This window comes from Heptranchias perlo, chromosome 43, assembly GCF_035084215.1.
Source record: "Heptranchias perlo isolate sHepPer1 chromosome 43, sHepPer1.hap1, whole genome shotgun sequence".
Taxonomy (NCBI): domain Eukaryota; kingdom Metazoa; phylum Chordata; class Chondrichthyes; order Hexanchiformes; family Hexanchidae; genus Heptranchias; species Heptranchias perlo.
Window position 1 is genome coordinate 3,561,031 of NC_090367.1, and position 8,844 is coordinate 3,569,874.

Sequence of the window (8,844 nt, forward strand, 5' to 3'; positions counted from 1 at the left end):
TGGCATTCATCAGGAAGCAATTGCTGGGCACTGGAGAGGTCCCATTGCACTGGGAGTGAGTAAAATAGGGGTCCCACGGACACTGACTCTCACTGGGGTACGGGTCCCACGGACACCGACTCTCACTGGGGTACGGGTCCCACGGACACCGACTCTCACTGGGGTACGGGTCCCACGGACACTGACTCTCACTGGGGTACGGGTCCCACGACACCGACTCTCACTGGGGTACGGGTCCCACAGACACCGACTCTCACTGGGGTACGGGTCCCACGGACACCGACTCTCACTGGGGTACGGGTCCCACGGACACCGACTCTCACTGGGGTACGGGTCCCACGGACACCGACTCTCAGTGGGGTACGGGTCCCACGGACACTGACTCTCACTGGGGTACGGGTCCCACAGACACTGACTCTCACTGGGGTACGGGTCCCACGGACACCGACTCTCACTGGGGTACGGGTCCACGGACACCGACTCTCAGTGGGGTACGGGTCCCACGGACACTGACTCTCACTGGGGTACGGGTCCCACAGACACTGACTCTCACTGGGGTACGGGTCCCACGGACACCGACTCTCACTGGGGTACGGGTCCCACAGACACCGACTCTCACTGGGGTACGGGTCCCACAGACACTGACTCTCACTGGGGTACGGGTCCCACAGACACCGACTCTCACTGGGGTACGGGTCCCACAGACACTGACTCTCACTGGGTACGGGTCCCACGGACACCGACTCTCACTGGGGTACGGGTCCCACACACCGACTCTCACTGGGGTACGGGTCCCACACACACCGACTCTCACTGGGGTACGGGTCCCACGGACACTGACTCTCACTGGGGTACGGGTCCCACGGACACCGACTCTCACTGGGGTACGGCTCCCACGGACACCGACTCTCACTGGGGTACGGGTCCCACGGACACCGACTCTCACTGGGGTGCGGGTCAGGGTCCCACGACACCGACTCTCACTGGGGTGCGGGTCCCACGGACACCGACTCTCACTGGGGTGCGGGTCCCACGGACACCGACTCTCACTGGGTACGGGTCCCACGGACACCGACTCTCACTGGGGTACGGGTCCCACGGACACCGACTCTCACTGGGGTACGGGTCCCACGGACACCGACCCTCACTGGGGTACGGGCCACTGGACCGGGGTAATGAACAAAGAATCCTGGGCCATTTTTTGCCTTCCCTCGCCCAGGAGCCCAGGCAGAGCCCTGAGCTGACGTCAGCTTGCACCGCACAGTGGAAATCGCCTGAAAAGCCTGTGCCAGTCTCGGCCTTGTGTGAGATCGGCCTCTCGCTTACTCACTTGTGCTGTGTCTGAAAGAGCTCCTTGTTCGGGTCTGAAGAATTCAGCAGCTGCTGGGGGGAAGGATTGTGGAGGGCGGGGGGAGGCGGGGGATGATGTTGGGCGGGGAGGAGGGAGTTTAGGACCCAGAGGCCGCCGAGCTGACGGAGACCCTCCACCCGCAGTTGTTCCTGTTCACTCAGTGTTTGAGCCAGTGTGACCTGCAGCTGCTATCCGCCTCGACAAGGGCTCTGAACGACTTTTAACAGGCGGCTGCGAGCAGGCGTTGTTGACGCGAGCAATCTTCCTGCCCTCCCTTCCTCTTCCTCCGAAACAAAACTCGGCAGGCTGAGAGCACGGCTGTCCATCAGCAAGGGCCGGCGGGGGGGGGGCCTCTCGCAAAGGAACGGGCTCGAGGGGCTGAATGGTCTGCTCCCGTTGCTAAAGGCACTGACTCTCGCCAGGGTGCGGGTTTCACGGGCGCCGGCTGCCCTCCGCTTCCCCACTCAAGTGCCCCATTCGTTGCACGGGAGTCCAGACGATGAGCTATTCAACTATAGAGGGCATCGCAGTAGAACCTAATCCTGTTCTCAGTTGACATCTATACTTTTAAGGGGGTGGGCGGGGACGGTGATCAGGAGCAGGAACCCTGGCTGATTTATCTCCCCCACCCGCCCCCCCCCCCCCCGTATCCTGTACCTTCGACCCGGGGCTGAGATCGGCTGACATAGCACAGGGAGGGGATGGAACTAGGGATGTTGCGTGGCTCTGGACATCTCGCACGCGCTGCACGTTTAACCCACTCCCCGCCTTGTCTCTCGCCCCTCACAGGTGGGGCTGCGTCAGCTGGACATGTCCCTCCTCTGCCAGCTCTGGTCGCTGTACGAGTCCATCCAGGAGTACAAGGGCCTGTACCAGGACATGACCTCCTCCATGCACTCTGAGGGCCCCTTCGCAGCCGAGAACGGTTACTACGAGGAGGAGGAGGAGGAGTACGAGCCGGATCAGGCCAAGGACGAGAGCAGTCTGAAAGTTCCCCACACCCAGAACTCCCGGGACAAGTGGGTGCAGGATTTCTTCCACATCACAATATGAAAACTTTCAACCCGCTTCTGTTTTTGTGTACGGTTTCCGTTCTGAGAGCTGAAATTCTCGTCGCTGATGGACTTTGACCCTGGGCGCTGGGATGATTTGAGTGTAATGGGCGCCATTGTACGAGAATACCGCAAAGTGACTCAATTTCAGTTTATCACCTCGCCCTGCTCCCACCTCCTCCCGACAGACTTGTATCCCTTCCGATTGTCTTACAACTCTCGCGGCACGGCCCAACTTTAAACCGTAAGATTTTACACTGCAGAGGGAGGCCGTTCGGCCCGTCGTTGCTGTGCCCTCTCTCTCAAAGAGCTCCCCCAGTCCCATTCCCCCCACTGCTCTTTCCCCATTCGGCCCATCGCCCTCTCTCTGAAAGAGCTCTCCCCTCATCCTGTTCCACTGGAGGAGCGAGGGGGAAAGGGGGAGGAGCGAGGGGGAAAGGGGGAGGAGCGAGGGGAAAAGGGGGAGGAGCGAGGGGAAAAGGGGGAGGAGCGAGGGGGAAAGGGGGAGGAACACATCCCCACCTTTTTTCCTTGAGGGGCAGAACTTTCTGTTTTTCTCTCAAACGTGGGCTTCATTCCGTTTCGAGTGAAAAGCTCTGGTCGGCCCCAACTCCTCAATCTGCTGCTTGGGAAATTATAACCAAAGAGTTTTGGTTGTCGCTCTCTCCTCTCTCCTCCCAAGCCATTTTTTCGTAACCACGGTTATGCCAAAACGGAGGCCACCTTCCTCCCTTTTGAGAATCAGAACATGTGGGACCCGTACCCCAGTGAGAGTCGGTGTCCGTGGGACCCGTACCCCAGTGAGAGTCCGTGTCCGTGGGACCCGTACCCCAGTGAGAGTCCGTGTCCGTGGGACCCGTACCCCAGTGAGAGTCGGTGTCCGTGGGACCCGTACCCCAGTGAGAGTCGGTGTCCGTGGGACCCGTACCCCAGTGAGAGTCGGTGTCCGTGGGACCCCTACCCCAGTGAGAGTCGGTGTCCGTGGGACCCGTACCCCAGTGAGAGTCGGTGTCCGTGGGACCCGTACCCCAGTGAGAGTCGGTGTCCGTGGGACCCGTACCCCAGTGAGAGTCGGTGTCCGTGGGACCCGTACCCCAGTGAGAGTCGGTGTCCGTGGGACCCGTACCCCAGTGAGAGTCGGTGTCCGTGGGACCCGTACCCCAGTGAGAGTCGGTGTCCGTGGGACCCGTACCCCAGTGAGAGTCGGTGTCCGTGGGACCCGTACCCCAGTGAGAGTCGGTGTCCGTGGGACCCGTACCCCAGTGAGAGTCGGTGTCCGTGGGACCCGTACCCCAGTGAGAGTCGGTGTCCGTGGGACCCGTACCCCAGTGAGAGTCGGTGTCCGTGGGACCCGTACCCCAGTGAGAGTCGGTGTCCGTGGGACCCGTACCCCAGTGAGAGTCGGTGTCCGTGGGACCCGTACCCCAGTGAGAGTCGGTGTCCGTGGGACCCGTACCCCAGTGAGAGTCGGTGTCCGTGGGACCCGTACCCCAGTGAGAGTCGGTGTCCGTGGGACCCGTACCCCAGTGAGAGTCGGTGTCCGTGGGACCCGTACCCCAGTGAGAGTCGGTGTCCGTGGGACCCGTACCCCAGTGAGAGTCGGTGTCCGTGGGACCCGTACCCCAGTGAGAGTCGGTGTCCGTGGGACCCGTACCCCAGTGAGAGTCGGTGTCCGTGGGACCCGTACCCCAGTGAGAGTCGGTGTCCGTGGGACCCGTACCCCAGTGAGAGTCGGTGTCCGTGGGACCCGTACCCCAGTGAGAGTCGGTGTCCGTGGGACCCGTACCCCAGTGAGAGTCGGTGTCCGTGGGACCCGTACCCCAGTGAGAGTCGGTGTCCGTGGGACCCGTACCCCAGTGAGAGTCGGTGTCCGTGGGACCCGTACCCCAGTGAGAGTCGGTGTCCGTGGGACCCGTACCCCAGTGAGAGTCGGTGTCCGTGGGACCCGTACCCCAGTGAGAGTCGGTGTCCGTGGGACCCGTACCCCAGTGAGAGTCGGTGTCCGTGGGACCCGTACCCCAGTGAGAGTCGGTGTCCGTGGGACCCGTACCCCAGTGAGAGTCGGTGTCCGTGGGACCCGTACCCCAGTGAGAGTCGGTGTCCGTGGGACCCGTACCCCAGTGAGAGTCGGTGTCCGTGGGACCCGTACCCCAGTGAGAGTCGGTGTCCGTGGGACCCGTACCCCAGTGAGAGTCGGTGTCCGTGGGACCCGTACCCCAGTGAGAGTCGGTGTCCGTGGGACCCGTACCCCAGTGAGAGTCGGTGTCCGTGGGACCCGTACCCCAGTGAGAGTCGGTGTCCGTGGGACCCGTACCCCAGTGAGAGTCGGTGTCCGTGGGACCCGTACCCCAGTGAGAGTCGGTGTCCGTGGGACCCGTACCCCAGTGAGAGTCGGTGTCCGTGGGACCCGTACCCCAGTGAGAGTCGGTGTCCGTGGGACCCGTACCCCAGTGAGAGTCGGTGTCCGTGGGACCCGTACCCCAGTGAGAGTCGGTGTCCGTGGGACCCGTACCCCAGTGAGAGTCGGTGTCCGTGGGACCCGTACCCCAGTGAGAGTCGGTGTCCGTGGGACCCGTACCCCAGTGAGAGTCGGTGTCCGTGGGACCCGTACCCCAGTGAGAGTCGGTGTCCGTGGGACCCGTACCCCAGTGAGAGTCGGTGTCCGTGGGACCCGTACCCCAGTGAGAGTCGGTGTCCGTGGGACCCGTACCCCAGTGAGAGTCGGTGTCCGTGGGACCCGTACCCCAGTGAGAGTCGGTGTCCGTGGGACCCGTACCCCAGTGAGAGTCGGTGTCCGTGGGACCCGTACCCCAGTGAGAGTCGGTGTCCGTGGGACCCGTACCCCAGTGAGAGTCGGTGTCCGTGGGACCCGTACCCCAGTGAGAGTCGGTGTCCGTGGGACCCGTACCCCAGTGAGAGTCGGTGTCCGTGGGACCCGTACCCCAGTGAGAGTCGGTGTCCGTGGGACCCGTACCCCAGTGAGAGTCGGTGTCCGTGGGACCCGTACCCCAGTGAGAGTCGGTGTCCGTGGGACCCGTACCCCAGTGAGAGTCGGTGTCCGTGGGACCCGTACCCCAGTGAGAGTCGGTGTCCGTGGGACCCGTACCCCAGTGAGAGTCGGTGTCCGTGGGACCCGTACCCCAGTGAGAGTCGGTGTCCGTGGGACCCGTACCCCAGTGAGAGTCGGTGTCCGTGGGACCCGTACCCCAGTGAGAGTCGGTGTCCACGTAACACGTACCCCAGTGAGAGTCGGCGTCCACGTAACACGTACCCCAGTGAGAGTCGGCGTCCACGTAACACGTACCCCAGTGAGAGTCGGCGTCCACGTAACACGTACCCCAGTGAGAGTCGGCGTCCACGTAACACGTACCCCAGTGAGAGTCGGCGTCCACGTAACACGTACCCCAGTGAGAGTCGGCGTCCACGTAACACGTACCCTCGCGAGTCGGTGTCCATGTAACACGTACCCTCGCGAGTCAGTGTCCCTGTAACACGTACCCCAGTGAGAGTCAGCGTCCATGTAACACGTACCCCAGTGAGAGTCGGTGTCCATGTAACACGTACCCTCGCGAGTCGGTGTCCATGTAACACGTACCCTCGCGAGTCAGTGTCCCTGTAACACGTACCCCAGTGAGAGTCAGTGTCCATGTAACACGTACCCCAGTGAGAGTCAGCGTCCATGTAACACGTACCCCAGCGAGAGTCAGCGTCCATGTAACACCTACCCTCGCGCGAGTCAGCGTCCATGTAACACGTACCCTCGCGCGAGTCAGCGTCCATGTAACACGTACCCTCGCGCGAGTCAGCGCCCATGTAACACGTACCCTCGCGAGAGTCAGCGTCCATGTAACACGTACCCCAGTGAGAGTCAGCGCCCATGTAACACGTACCCTAGCGAGAGTCAGCGTCCCTGTAACACGTACCCCAGTGAGAGTCAGCGCCCATGTAACACGTACCCTAGCGAGAGTCAGTGTCCCTGTAACACGTACCCCAGTGAGAGTCAGCGTCCATGTAACACGTACCCCAGTGAGAGTCGGTGTCCATGTAACACGTACCCTCGCGAGTCGGTGTCCATGTAACACGTACCCTCGCGAGTCAGTGTCCCTGTAACACGTACCCCAGTGAGAGTCAGTGTCCATGTAACACGTACCCCAGTGAGAGTCAGCGTCCATGTAACACGTACCCCAGCGAGAGTCAGCGTCCATGTAACACCTACCCTCGCGCGAGTCAGCGTCCATGTAACACGTACCCTCGCGCGAGTCAGCGTCCATGTAACACGTACCCTCGCGCGAGTCAGCGCCCATGTAACACGTACCCTCGCGAGAGTCAGCGTCCATGTAACACGTACCCCAGTGAGAGTCAGCGCCCATGTAACACGTACCCTAGCGAGAGTCAGCGTCCCTGTAACACGTACCCCAGCGAGAGTCAGCGTCCATGTAACACGTACCCCAGCGAGAGTCAGCGTCCATGTAACACGTACCCCAGCGAGAGTCAGCGCCCATGTAACACGTACCCCCGCGAGAGTCAGCGTCCATGTAACACGTACCCCAGCGAGAGTCAGCGTCCATGTAACACGTACCCCAGCGAGAGTCAGCGTCCATGTAACACGTACCCCAGCGAGAGTCAGCGTCCATGTAACACGTACCCCAGCGAGAGTCAGCGTCCATGTAACACGTACCCCAGCGAGAGTCAGCGTCCATGTAACACGTACCCCAGTGAGAGTCAGTGTCCATGTAACACGTACCCTCGCGAGAGTCAGTGTCCATGTAACACGTACCCCAGCGAGTCAGCGTCCATGTAACACGTACCCTCGCGAGTCAGTGCCCATGTAACACGTACCCTCGCGAGTCAGCGTCCATGTAACACGTACCCCAGCGAGAGTCAGCGTCCATGTAACACGTACCCTCGCGAGTCAGCGTCCATGTAACACGTACCCTCGCGAGTCAGCGTCCATGTAACACGTACCCCAGCGAGAGTCAGCGTCCATGTAACACGTACCCTCGCGAGTCAGCGTCCATGTAACACGTACCCTCGCGAGTCAGCGCCCATGTAACACGTACCCTCGCGAGAGTCAGCGTCCATGTAACACGTACCCCAGCGAGAGTCGGTGTCCACGTAACACGTACCCTCGCGAGTCGGTGTCCATGTAACACGTACCCTCGCGAGTCAGTGTCCCTGTAACACGTACCCCAGTGAGAGTCAGCGTCCATGTAACACGTACCCCAGTGAGAGTCGGTGTCCATGTAACACGTACCCTCGCGAGTCGGTGTCCATGTAACACGTACCCTCGCGAGTCAGTGTCCCTGTAACACGTACCCCAGTGAGAGTCAGTGTCCATGTAACACGTACCCCAGTGAGAGTCAGCGTCCATGTAACACGTACCCCAGCGAGAGTCAGCGTCCATGTAACACCTACCCTCGCGCGAGTCAGCGTCCATGTAACACGTACCCTCGCGCGAGTCAGCGTCCATGTAACACGTACCCTCGCGCGAGTCAGCGCCCATGTAACACGTACCCTCGCGAGAGTCAGCGTCCATGTAACACGTACCCCAGTGAGAGTCAGCGCCCATGTAACACGTACCCTAGCGAGAGTCAGCGTCCCTGTAACACGTACCCCAGCGAGAGTCAGCGTCCATGTAACACGTACCCCAGCGAGAGTCAGCGTCCATGTAACACGTACCCCAGCGAGAGTCAGCGCCCATGTAACACGTACCCCCGCGAGAGTCAGCGTCCATGTAACACGTACCCCAGCGAGAGTCAGCGTCCATGTAACACGTACCCCAGCGAGAGTCAGCGTCCATGTAACACGTACCCCAGCGAGAGTCAGCGTCCATGTAACACGTACCCCAGCGAGAGTCAGCGTCCATGTAACACGTACCCCAGCGAGAGTCAGCGTCCATGTAACACGTACCCCAGTGAGAGTCAGTGTCCATGTAACACGTACCCTCGCGAGAGTCAGTGTCCATGTAACACGTACCCCAGCGAGTCAGCGTCCATGTAACACGTACCCTCGCGAGTCAGTGCCCATGTAACACGTACCCTCGCGAGTCAGCGTCCATGTAACACGTACCCCAGCGAGAGTCAGCGTCCATGTAACACGTACCCTCGCGAGTCAGCGTCCATGTAACACGTACCCTCGCGAGTCAGCGTCCATGTAACACGTACCCCAGCGAGAGTCAGCGTCCATGTAACACGTACCCCAGCGCGAGTCAGCGTCCATGTAACACGTACCCTCGCGAGTCAGCGCCCATGTAACACGTACCCTCGCGAGAGTCAGCGTCCATGTAACACGTACCCCAGCGAGAGTCAGCGCCCATGTAACACGTACCCTCGCGAGTCAGCGTCCATGTAACACGTACCCTCGCGAGTCAGCGTCCATGTAACACGTACCCCAGTGAGAGTCAGTGTCCATGTAACACGTACCCTCGCGAGAGTCAGTGTC